Source organism: Haemaphysalis longicornis, unplaced genomic scaffold (assembly GCF_048455015.1).
Source record: "Haemaphysalis longicornis isolate Haplotype H1 unplaced genomic scaffold, Haemaphysalis longicornis Haplotype H1 scaffold_9, whole genome shotgun sequence".
NCBI classification, from domain to species: Eukaryota; Metazoa; Arthropoda; class Arachnida; order Ixodida; family Ixodidae; genus Haemaphysalis; species Haemaphysalis longicornis.
The window spans coordinates 84,959,957-84,973,185 of NW_027526460.1; positions in this window are offsets into that span (position 1 = coordinate 84,959,957).

Consider the following 13,229-nt stretch of genomic DNA (forward strand, 5'->3'; position numbering starts at 1 on the left):
AAAAAAAGTTTCGTTGGGAATCACTCTGTTATTAGTTCATGCCAGCGTTTTCCCGTCTTTGTTGATAAGCGACATTCAAGCTGCATCTGGCATTTGTCCCTGGTTATCGCAGGCAGGGTAGCTTGCCAGCTCATTTTTGGTTTCCATCTACCTATATCTCCCAGATGGTTTAGTGAAGAAGCAACTAACATTTTTTACTCCCACGTACCCTGCGTGGCTAGGGCTAGGGAACAACAGAGACTGTAGTAACAGAAGGGAAGCAATCTCGATCACAGCGCCAGTCGAAACGAGGCCGATAAAGTGCCGGTATACTGTACTGCTAGAGCACTTTGGTTGATGTGTACGCCTACGTCTCTTATTGTACTCCGGCTCAGCGTGGGGGAGGAGATGCTTTGGAGAATTATCTCTACCTTTCGTTGAACTTTGCATAAGAGAAAAAGACGCTTAACTAAATAAAACTCTCATGGCTTGCTGCCCCCAATTAAAGCAAAACTTTCTACCACTACCTGCCAACAGTTCTTTCGTGGCGTGCGGGACAAGAAACTTCAAAGGCAGCTGGGGAAGGGGAGCGCACTTTTCACTCACGGAGCAGAGTGTAGATGGCGCGGCATTACGGCGCTGTTACCCAGCGTTCCCCGCCCGCTTATGACTGATCGCAGAGCTGGGCGTGTCGACGGAACGGGTTTGTCGTCTCCTTTAGTGATAGTCCTTGCGGATCTATTTTGGTGGTGCTTCGCGTCCATTGCGCGCTTTCTTCGCACGGCTTGGTTAAAGTTTTCGACAGCATCTGCTGGGTACCCCGGAATCGAACGAGTGAGGTGAAAGTTCTGAAAAGAGACGTTAAGGGTTGGTTTGCGGGATGGGAAAAATGTAGAGGCCACATACAGGCATGTGGCCGCTAGAGAAACGCTACATTTTGCACACTGCTTCATACGAATGGGACTCCTTTATCTGAATTTGTGAACACCAGCTTGGTTGTGTTTTAAGAGGTATTACGATATGCAAAAGGAGTAACTGGATCTGATGAATAGCGATTATAAAAGTTCCCTCCAGTTTTTAGCAATTCTCACACTTACTAGACTAACTAGTTTAAATTGGTATAAATGGGAATCACTAAGTTCACATGTCAAATTGTTTCGGTGTCTGCTCTTGTGTCGCGCAGGGGTGGAGCCCCGAACTAGCATATCAAGATGGCTAGGTTCCGCTGTTTCACCCATCGAAAGACGCCCCTCTCCGGTTTCTTTCCCCCGACGCATGGCCCGGCTACAGCGGCGGCCCCCACCACTCTAGCCCGGCCACGCCCGACGCTGCTGGTTTCGGGACCCCGCCCCCGAGAATTCCAGGTAGCGGCTGGCAGAATCTCTGGTTTCAGTCTGTGTAGAGCCACGTGTGTGCATTCAAGTGACGCCGCTTAAGAAATTGTTGTAAATGTCCTTTAAAGCTTTTTCTTTCCAACCACCTCAACAGCGTGGTTTGGAGACAACGTTTTATTTTTCTTTTATATGTGCCGGGTGTGTTCTATATATAGGCTGATAATGAAATTGCAAAATGCAAGAGCACCTGGTTGAACGTCCTTAAGAATTTGCATATGCGAGTATATTTTAAGCTACGTATTCATACAAGTCGCATGTATGGCAACACTGGCCTTGGAAGTAAGTTTTACTAGCCGACTTTTGCAATTTTCCAATCTCAAAAATCTTTTACCGAAGAGTTTCTTTGCGGATCCCGACGCCCAACCTCAATTTGAGCTCGCCCTTTTTCGCAACTATTTTGTAGAAGTACGCGCCCTTTATAGTCTCCTATTTTCTACCTGCCGTCTGTTGGTGTATTGCCTTGATCACCATCAGTGGAATAACACGGGCATCAGCCGGAATTACACTGCTGCATGCCACGTGACAGGTGGACATGACGGCACATGAGTAAAACAGGTGCACGCGGAGTAAAGCTCTCCGTATGTAGAAGATGCCGCGTAAATGACGCCTAGTCTTGATATCAAGGTAATTCGTAACAAAATATGAGTTAATAAATGCGAATAAATAGACGAAAACACGAGTAGCAGTAAAGGAATCTTTGATAACCATCGCTAGGCTTTCGCAATCCGATTGTAACGCGGAGGTACGTTTACGGAGAACAAAAATAATAAATTGGCACTCGTTCTATCGCGCAGGTGTGACACACCTGACAGCACGCATCTAGCAGTAGGCAATTTAACAGCGGAACATTTTAGCAAGTCGTTATTTGTTGTGTCCGCAGTTACAAATTCCAAGAAAAGGCTGAAAATACCCAATTGGGGAGATTGGTCAAGATTGGCGGGCATACAAACTCAGAGAAATTGGCCATCATAATCATCATCATCATCATCATCATCACCAGCCTATCTACGCCCACTGCACGGCAAAGGCCTCTCCCATTATTCTCCAATTACCTCGGTCCTGTGCCAACTGTGACCAATTTATCCCCGAAAACTTCTTGATCTCCTCTGCCCATCTAACTTTCTGCCGGTCCCTGCAGCGCTTGCCTTCTCTAGGGATCCACTCTGTTGCCCTTAATGACCAGCGGTTATCTTGCCTTCGCATTACATGCCCTGCCCACGTCCATTTCTTCTTCTTAATTTCTACTAATATGTCTTTAACACCAGTTTGCTCCCTGACCCACTCCGCTCTCTTCTTGTCCCTTAATGTTACACCTATCATTTTCCGCTCCATTGCCCGCTGAGTCGTTCTCAATTTAAGTTGAATCCTCTTAGTGAGCCTCCAAGTTTCTGCCCCGTAGGTGAGTACCGGTAAGATGCAGCTGTCATACACTTTCTTCTTCAGCGACAATGGTAGGCTGCTATTCATTATCTGAGAATGTCTGCCATATGCACCCCACCCCATTCTGATCCTTCGAATTATCTCTGCCTCATGGTTGGGATCTGGGGTCACAACTTGGCCTAAGTAGATATATTCGCTTACCACTTCGACTGCCTCGCCACCTATCTCAAACTGCTGTGCTGTCCCGAGGTTGTTGATCATTACTTTAGTTTTCTGCATATTAATTTTCAGGCCCACGGTTCTACTCTGTTCGCGCAATGCGGAAAGCAAGCTTTGCAATTCGTCCCCCGACTTACTTAGCAAGGCAACGTCATCAGAAAATGTGATGTTACTGAGGTATTCTCCATTAACCCTTACTTCCACCTGTTCCCAATCCAACGTTCTGAATACTTGTAAGCCTGCTGTGGATAACATTGGAGAGATTGTGTCTCCTTGTCTGACACCCTTCCTTATAGGTATTTTACTGCTCTCCCTATGAAGGATGATGGTAGCTGTAGACCCATTGTAGATATCCTCTAGTATTCTTACATAATGCCCATCTACCCCCTGGTTCCGTAATGCCTGAATGACTGCTAGGGTTTCGACCGAGTCAAATGCTTTCTCATAATCTAGGAAGGCTATATTTAGGGGTTCAGTATACTCAGCGCACTTCTTTATCACCTGATGGATCGTGTGAATATGGTCCATTGTTGAATAACCTTTACGGAACCCTGCTTGTTCGTTAGGTTGACTGAAATCTAAGGTTGCAGAGATTCGGTTAGCGATTACCTTGGTAAATACCTTGTAGACGACTGACAGTAAGCTGATCGGCCTGTAATTTTTTAAGTCCTTCATGTCGCCTTTCTTATGGATTAGGATGATGTTCGCGTTCTTCCAAGATTCCGGTACCATTGCGGTCATTAGGCATTGCGTATACAGGTTTGCCAGTTTTTCAAGTACAATTTCACCGCCATCCTTCAAGACGTCTGCTGTTATCTGATCCTCACCAGGTGCTTTGCCCACTTTCATTCCTTTCAAAGCCTTCCTTACTTCTTCGGTCGTTACTGGTGGGATGTCTATCTCCGCTGAACTACTGTCTCGTTCGGCATTATCCTGTATGTCCCGGCTGTTGTACAGATCCCTATAGAACTCCTTGGCTACTGTGACTATTTTATCCCTATTTGTGATGAGGTTGCCTTGCTTATCCTTAAGTGCATACATCTGATTTTTCCCCACGCCAAGACGTCTCTTCACTGCTTTCAGGCTACCTCCGTTCTTTACAGCGTATTCGATCCTCTCCATATTATGCTTCCGTACGTCAGCTGTCTTACGCTTATTGATTAACTTCGAGAGCTCGGCTAGTTCCATTCTGTCAGCTGCAGTAGAGATTCTCATGGTTTGCCGTTTCCTGATTAGATCTTTCGTCTCCTGTGAAAGTTTACCAGTATCCTGTCTAGCCATAGTGCCCCCGACTTCTACTGCACACTCCGTGAGAATGCGTGTAAGGTTGTCGCTGGCTTCCTGTGTCGTAGGCTGGGCTTCCTCGTTAAGGGCGGAATGTCGGTTCTGCAGCGCGATCCTGAATTCTTCTACTTTACGTCTTACTGTTAGCTCATTTATCGGCTTCTTTCGTACTAGCTTGTTGTGGTCCCTCCACAAACCTAGCCTAATTCGAGATCTTACCATGCTGTGGTCACTACACCTTACCCTTCCGAGCACTTCCACATCCTGCACGACGCCAGGGTTATCGCATAATATGAAGCCTATTTCATTTTTGTGCTCCCCATTCGGGCTCCTCCAGGTCCACTTCCAACTCTCCCGTTTACAGAAGAAGGTATTCATTATGCGTACGTTATTCCGTTCTGCAAACTCAACTAGTAGGTCCCCCCTGCTATTTCTACAGCCCAGACCATAGTTCCCAACTGCCTTGTCTCCAGCCTGATTCTGGCCTACTTTAGCATTGAAGTCCCCCATAACCACGGTATACTGCGTTTTTACTTTAGCCATTGCCGATTCCACATCTTCATAGAAGCGTTCCACTACTTGGTCGTCGTGGCTGGATGTGGGCGCGTAGCCGAGCACCACTTTGAGCTTGTACCTGTTATTGAGCCTAATTACAAGACCTGCTGCCCTTTCGTTAATGCTATAGTATTCGTCTATGTTGCCAGCTATGCTTTTCTTGACTAGAAATCCCACTCCCAGTTCTCTTCTGTCCTCCAGACCACTGTAACATAGGACGTGTCGATTTTTCAGCGCCGTAAAGGCTTCGCCTGCCCTCCTAACCTCGCTAAGCCCTATTACATCCCATTTAATGCCCTCTAATTCCTCGAAGAACACCTCGAGATTTATTTCGCTACATAAGGTTCGCGCGTTAAACGTTGCCAGGTTCAGATTCCATTGGCGGCCTGTCCGGATCCAGGGATTCTTAGCACCCTCTGCTGCGTCACAGGTCTGACCGCCGCCGTGGTCAGTTGCTTCGCAGCCACTGGGGACTGAGGGCCGAGGGTTAATTGGCGTATTCATGGGAGGTTGTTGCCATTACTACACCAGGGTGGCCAATCCTGCTCTGGTGAGGGAGTGCATTACTGGCAATGGTCGCCGGGGTCAGGCCGCACCCCAAGCGCCTTTGTGCAATTCCATCAATACGCGGATTTTTTTAAAAAATCCGGTGGGAATTGTCCGGCACCGGGATTCGAACCAGGGTCCTTCTGCACGCGAGGCGGGTGTTCTACCTCTACGCCATCGCTGCAACGTGAAATTGGCCAAGATTGGCCAAAAAACAAATCCGGCATTCGTCGTAATTGTGGCATCACTTGCTCGGAACGAGAAAGACTCCAGCGTTTGCCATAGTGATGGCAACACCTGCTCGGAACGAGAAGACACGTCATTGCGTACGCCCCTGCAAGGTGATATCTAATGATTATCACTTCAAAAAAAAAAAACACGGATACTTACACCTATAGAAACAACAATGGAGTAGAGGCCGTTGCAGCAGCAAAAAAGAAGGAAATGGGGCGCAATTTTGGACTTAAACCGTCGTGATGGTCGTCAAGGATGCATATAGCTTCACTACCTTAAATGTTTATGCGCTAGTTGGAGCTTCCTTCATTATTTATTTGGCGGACGCAAATGTGGCGGCGATAATCTTTTACGCTTCACAAAGCTGCTTATTCAGCTCCTGTCGACAGTAAAATTGGAGCAGAGAACATTGAAAGTAATTTCATTTGCATTGGTCTTCATAAATTTACATGTGGTTTAGATGTAGACGTTCATTTGCTGCTTATTAATGAATTCCACGTGGGAGTCTTCAAGTTCTCAAAAACGCCTGTGCTTAGGGTCGGCGAAATCTTGCATGGAAATATGGCTGTGCTTTTTTTTTACGTCAGCGGCGAGCTCATGTCTCCGGGACACTCAGTGTGCATGATGCTGCTCGGTGAAATGAGATGCTAATCGCAACCCGCCACGGTCGCTCAGTGGCTAAGGCGTTGCGCTGCTGAGCACGACGTCGCGGGTTCGATCCCCCGTCGCGGCAGCCGCTTTTGTGGTGGTGGCGAAAAGCGAAAACGCCTGTGTGTACGAGATTTTGGCCCACGTTAAAGATCCCCAGGGGGTCAAAATTAATCCGGAGCCCTCGACTACGGCGCTCCTCATCACCTGCGTTACGTCGGCGCGTTAAACCCTTCAATCAATCAATCAATCAATCAATCAATCAATCAATCAATCAATCAATCAATCAATCAATCAATCAATCAATCAATCAATCAATCAATCAATCAATCAATCAATCAATCAATCAATCGAGATACTAATCGCAGTCACCGAAATATGTGCAACCGCTGGCTAACGTATGCCGATTGAGGAATGGGTGCACCCAACTTTACGGACGTTATGACGAAGAATTGTTTTAGATTTAATTGATGCGGATAATGGGAGGAGTTTTAATCCCTGGCAATATGGCCATTGAGGAATGGGTGCTGCAAACTTTACGGACGTGATGCTGATGTATTGTTCTGGATTTAATTGAGCAAGGTAGTGGAAGAAGTTTTTATTCATGGCAATACGCCCATTGAGGATTGGGTCCACCAAACTTTACGGACGTGATGCAGATGAATCGGTCTGGATTTAATTGAGCTAGATAGTGGGAGACGTTTTTATCCATGGCAATACGCCCATTGAGGAATGGGTCCACAAAACTTTGCGGACATGATGCTGATGAATCGTTCTGGATTTATTTGAGCTGGATTACGGGAGAAGTTTCAATTCATGGCAACATTCCCATTGAGAAATGGGTGTACCAAATATTACAGACGTGATGCTGAAGAATTGTTCTGGACTTAATTGAGCTGGATTTTGGGATAAGAGTTTGTTCATGAAAATATGCCCATTGAGGAATGGGTGCACCAAACTTTAACGACGTGACGCTGATGAATGGTTCTGAATCTAGTTGAGATGGATAATGGGAGGAGTTTTTATCCATTGCAGTCCTGCTGGCTGATTTGGTGCCTATTTAGGCTTTGAGCCCGATTGTAGAGCGCACACAAGTTGGCAGCCTACATCTAGAACAAAAACGTGAGCGTTAGAATCGTGCACAAACGATATGCACGTTCCAAAGCTGGCGTGCTCTACCGTCTCTTGGGACCGTTATTGTCCGCCGCCGCAATGCTAATGCGTGGAACACTTCTACACCGCTGACGAGCTCCAACATTTAGAATCCTTTTTACCACATGAGATTTGCGCACGGAAATTGGACACGGTTGCCGTTCTCTTCCATCAACCATAACGTGGAAAAGGGCGTTTCTCTCGTTGGCGACAACGCACCATGATGCCCTCATCGTATAAAGTGACACAGGACCATTCCGCTTCAGGTTTGCTCAGCGTATATAAAAATCTCTATCGGCAAAAAAATTCCTCCGATTTACGGCGTGTATTTTTTTGGACACTGACTCCAAACGACTGCGTGACACAAAACGCAACTAACCGAGGCACAGTTGTTTCGGGTGTTGGAATAAACACACGGCAGCTCCGGGAAAACACAAGTTTAAGCAGTTTTCTACAACCATCGTCCTTGCCTAAAATTCAATATTCAAATAATAGAGGAATTTCTCATTGTGGTAAACTCATGACGAAATAATTGTTACAACTAAGTGAAACTAGTTGCTATAAAACATTTGTCTTAGCGGCTAACTGCAGTAGGGTTTTCCCAAAATATTTGGATTAGGCTGAAGAGACAACTCCCGCTCGCGAAAGTTGGCTGTACCGAAAAGCGTTTTCATGTGCGGTCGCTGGACACGGTTGAGCCATTGGAGTAGTGTTATACAGCTTTGCTTTAAAGCTGTTCGATTCTAAAAGGAGAGAATAGGCAGTCCGAATACAGTACATCGTCGGCTTGTGCATACAATATAAGCAGGAGGCGCACGTTTTCTTCATTTTCGTTTCAAACCTGTTTGGAAGGCCACGTCAACACTCACAGTAGGTGAGAAGAGGGCAAATGAAGAGTTACGGTTACCGGAAAGGTGTTTCGCACAGCAAAGGCAGAAGGAGAGCCCGGAAATACGAAAGTCAGAATTGGCCTAGAAAGTGACAGAACCTCAGCGGGAACGAAAGGCAAGACAACAGGTGCAATTCCAACCAATGCGTGGTTGTTCTGGAGATACGTTTTTTTTTGAGGTCGCTGCTCCTCTTGATATGTGCCTTGCTAACTACATTAAATGAACGGACCTCACGACGACCATCCCTTACTGGTAAGCCATAAAGATACCGTTGCAACAGCACCCATGCCCGTATGATTGAACGACGGTTGCTAGCCTAAGTGGCAGTGCCAATTCCCGCGAAGCACGCCCCTGTTCTCAAGGTCCACCAGTTGCAGGGAGGACGGTCCTCCGGCCCCACCAACCCGTCCCTCACATTTATAAACTTAGTTCCTCCTCCCAAGATTCGTCGTTTGTAAAACTGCGCGTTGCGTTCTCGCTTCTGCAGCCCAGCCACTTCTTCACCCGAGAATGGAAGCGCTAATGTATTTTAACGTTATTCCAAACAATGCTTACAGAAGAAAACGATGGCACTCAATGCTCACGAACAGCTCTTTTTTCTGTTTAAGATGCACTATCAACTCTATCTAATACGCTGTACCCGACGAAGAGTGCTCCTTCATTCTGATCCTATACAGATGGTCTGGTTGTAAGAGAGGTCATCATTACTCCTGCATAATGCGGCCTCAAATGACCCCCCGTAATGCCCCCCAAAACGTTGCTCTTGGTTCACTTAAAATGAATTCAGAAAGCAGGTATATGCCGTTAATTGGAAAACACGTGATTGAATTGACTGTACGATTCCAATAAGAAGGCAGAGTTAAAGTTCACTTCATTAATAAATGTTTTCGGCGGGCTTACAGAAACTTATAGAGCATAAATTTAATGCAAGCGAGTTCTGTTCTATGGTGAAATAAACGACAGACCAAGTTTCCACCTTTCACCCTATTCTTTTGAGTAAAACTTATGAACTACGAATTAAACGCTAAAAGGCCTAAGCAATATCAACGATTCGACGTTAGTTTTGCTGTTAGCTCACTTAGGTTAAATCCAGATGAAGGTATATACCATCAAATGGGAAACGCGCGACTGCATTGACTGCACGATTCCAAAGGGATCGTAAAGTTCACGTCTTCTTTTAATGAATGTTTCCGACTGCCTACTGAAACTTCAAAAGCATAAATTAAATGCAAACAAGCTCTTTTCTATTGTAAAAAAATACAGTCCCACTTTACACCTTTTCGACCTATTCGTTTGAATACAAATTATGAACTACGAATATCAAGCTGAAAGGCCTAAGCGATGTCAACGATTCGACGTCAGCCGTTTTCCTTAAGCATGCGAGATATCCTCTTCGACGACGTCTGCTTCGCCCCTAATTTCCGGACATTTCCTTTTAACTGACAGCGCGGAGAGATTTAAACACTAGCTGTCAGTTTTATATCTGCCGCTACACTGTGGGTGACATGCTTTTCGTGATTCAACCGAAATTGGAGAAAGAGATGTAACATTATATTCGTCTCATATTTCTATCAAAGAACGCCTACAATTTCATTAGAAACAGCTCACAGATGTGCAGAGCGTGAATTTCCTGTTGGCTCTTTTTAGAAACACGTTGAGGTACGCACATTTAAAAAACTGCGAAACAGCGATTGGACGCAGAAGACTGGACAAGGAACACAATAAATCAAAATCTCAAATGGCTTTTTCACTGGCGTTGATTGCGCGAACGGTTACGGCGTTCCCTGGGAGACCGATCGACAACGTGTTGACTCATCTTACATTTAACTTCCTTACATAATTACGAACGTCGAAAAAAAAACAAAACGAGTGGTCGATCTTGAAAGTGTGGTCGAAACGGTGACCGGAAAAAGACATGCGGCGCATTTAAAATGTCTTAACAGCTACAGCTGTACAGGAAATCTTAATTTTTTGTGCCCGCAGTTAAAAATAACAAAAATGCCCACGCGTGCGCTCATGAGCGCGGGCTTCATAGTACCTCCAGGCCATTAACAAAACCAAGTAAATCCCTAGCGCTCGTGTGTGCGTGCCTCCCGGCGACCGCCCAGCGTCCACCACGCACTTTCGCAAAGCCGACCCCACTCACTTATTGAGATTGGCCAAGACTGCGGTGACCACCCGGCGACTAAAAAACCAAGAAAATTACGAGTGATAGTGTGTGCGTCCCTCGCGACAACCCGGGGTTTCCGTGTTTGTTCAATTATTAATATTCATGCGCGATACGTGCAGAAAGGAGGAAGACGGGTATTGTTATTCGCATTTGGTATGTAGCTGCGTCTTGTATTCGTTTTTAATCGGCAGTGTGAAATTTTGGGAAAAGAACCATCTTGGGTGCTGAGCGAAGAAGGCATTCATAAGATGGGTAGTCGCGCGAAAGTACTTCGCACAGAAAATCATCTGGCGTGTCGCTGAGGTGATTTCAGGCGTCAATCCTGGGCTGCAACGTGGGTTCTCTGCGCCCTGAAAGCTGAAACGACAAAGTTGACGATATGAAACTTGGATGCCTACTGTAGCGAAAGAAAATTGCAGCAGCTGGCATAAATACAAACTTAGAAAAGCAATGACACTAAACGGTTTTGCTGTTCAAAAAGTCACTAAAACAAAGTACGTTTTTCTTCAGGCCCACTTCTTACAAACGCAAGCAAATCGAGCATTAAACAAGCTGATTGGGAAACAAAAACAACCGGATTTCGGACATATTCAGGAGGTTTTTTTACCTCAATTTGGCGTTGTGGTGTTTACGTAATGTGAATTTCGTTGATGTGCTTTCTCTGTATGTACGCTATGATGATACCTTGAAATACGAACGGATCGCACGGCTTTCAGTACATGTCACGCATTTTGACGGCGGCCGCAAGCGCGCAGAATGAACAAGTTACGAGAATTTGTCTCCAACCGTGGTATGTAAGCAAATTCGTTCGGTGTGTGGGCGTTTTGATTTGCCTTCCCGTCGTGTTCCGCGTCTGCTCAAGCGAGCGTTATCTAAGTTCATCACTTCGCTGAGTAAAAACGCCGCAGGCAGCTGTATTACGCCGCAGGAAGCTATATTACTTTATTTTTATTATGTCCTGAGCACCAAACCGACGATGAAAAGGCAATGGTCTTTCCATACCAAGGTTGCTCACGACCTCTTGTGGTCGTCATCATCATCATCATCATCATGATCAGCTTGTGTACGTCTACTGCAGGGCAAATGCCGCTCCTATAGATCTGCGGATATCCCGGTCCCGTGCTAACTGCGGCAAACTTACCCGAGCGAACGCCTTGATCTCCTTCACCTATCTTTCTGCCGCTCCCTGCCACGATTGCCTTCTGTAGGGACCCACTCTGTTACCCATAATGACCAACGCTTATCCGGCCTTCGCATTACATCCTGTGCCCACGCCGATTCTTCTTATCTTCTACTAATTTGTTCTTACAAGCCCTTGTTCCCTGCCCCACTCCACTCTCTTCTCGTTCCTTAATGTTACACCTATCATCTTCCGTTCCATTGCTTGTTGAATCGTCCTCAATTTAAGTTGGACCCTTTCAGTGAGCCTGCAAGCTTCTGCCCGGTAGGTGAGTACCGATAAAATGCAGCTGTCATAGACTTTCGTGTTCAGGGACAATGGTAGGCTGCCATTCATTATCTAAAAATGCCTGCCGAATGCACTCCTCCCAATTCATAACACAATTAATATTTGCCTAATTGTTGGATCCGGGGTCGCTACTTGGCTAAGTAGATATATTCGGTGACCACTGCCACTACCTCGCCACCTATCTCAAACAGCTGTGTTCTGTCGAAGTTATTAAGCATTACTTTATATCTCTGCATAGTAATTTTAGGATCCAAGATTCTACTTTGCTTGTTCAGTGGGGTAATCATACTTGCAATTCGTCCCCCGAGTTCATTAGCAAGGCCACGTCATCAGCAAATCTGAGGTTTCAGAAATATTCTGTATTAACACTTACGCCCACCTGTTCCCAATGCAATGTTATGAAAGTTGGGTAGTAAGTCCATGGAAATCACTTCAGTATTGAAGAAGCGGCCTAATGTAAACATTATGTCCCCCATTTAAAATAAAACTGTTGTCAGGGGCTGCTTTTTAGCTGTTGACTTGTCGTCGGCTGGGACCAATTGGTAGGATTGAACTCGTACAATAGTTTCAGGCTCATCCCTGCTGAGATTTGCAGTAGATTTAGTGCTGCGAGAGCTGGCCGTCCTAGCGTCATTCAGATAATTTTGCCACCGCACGTTCAGCAAATTCACAAACTGGAGCTGTAGCAAAAGAACGGATACAGAATATAACAGCGGATCTGTTGTACAAGCCGCGAAGTTCGCATTGGAGGACGAATTACCAAAAAAATACGCCGAACTTATGCGCTAATGCCTCGCGGTGACCGTCCAGAATTTACAGCTCATGCAGTAGCTTAAAAACAAAAAAAAAGAAACTGCAGCGCTGTCGTCAAGCGCTACCACGCATGTAATTCTTGGCCTTACGAACACTATGATGTTGATGCATATGACGATGACTGCTAATAGCACAGGGCAAAGCGACCACGGAACATGTAAATAAGTAATTTCCTACTTCAAATGCGTGGTAAAGTGTCCTTCAGTGCTTACGTAAAAAAAAGAATTCTGTAGCTTCACTATGGTTAAAGCCACGCACGACTTAGTGCAAGTTCTGCCGGTTGAGCTGGTGGAAATATACAGCGCTGAGGATGATACGCACGACTCGCCGCCAAGATGATGAAGTCCTCTTCGATGCGTTTGAGGGCGATTACTAGCACCGCGTTTTTGCAAACAAACAGTGATCCTCAAACTTAACGTGTGCCTGGCAATGCTCACCCAAAACTGCTTCGCCATTCAAATCTTGCGCGTGAGGGCAAGATTCCCTCAACGTTTTAT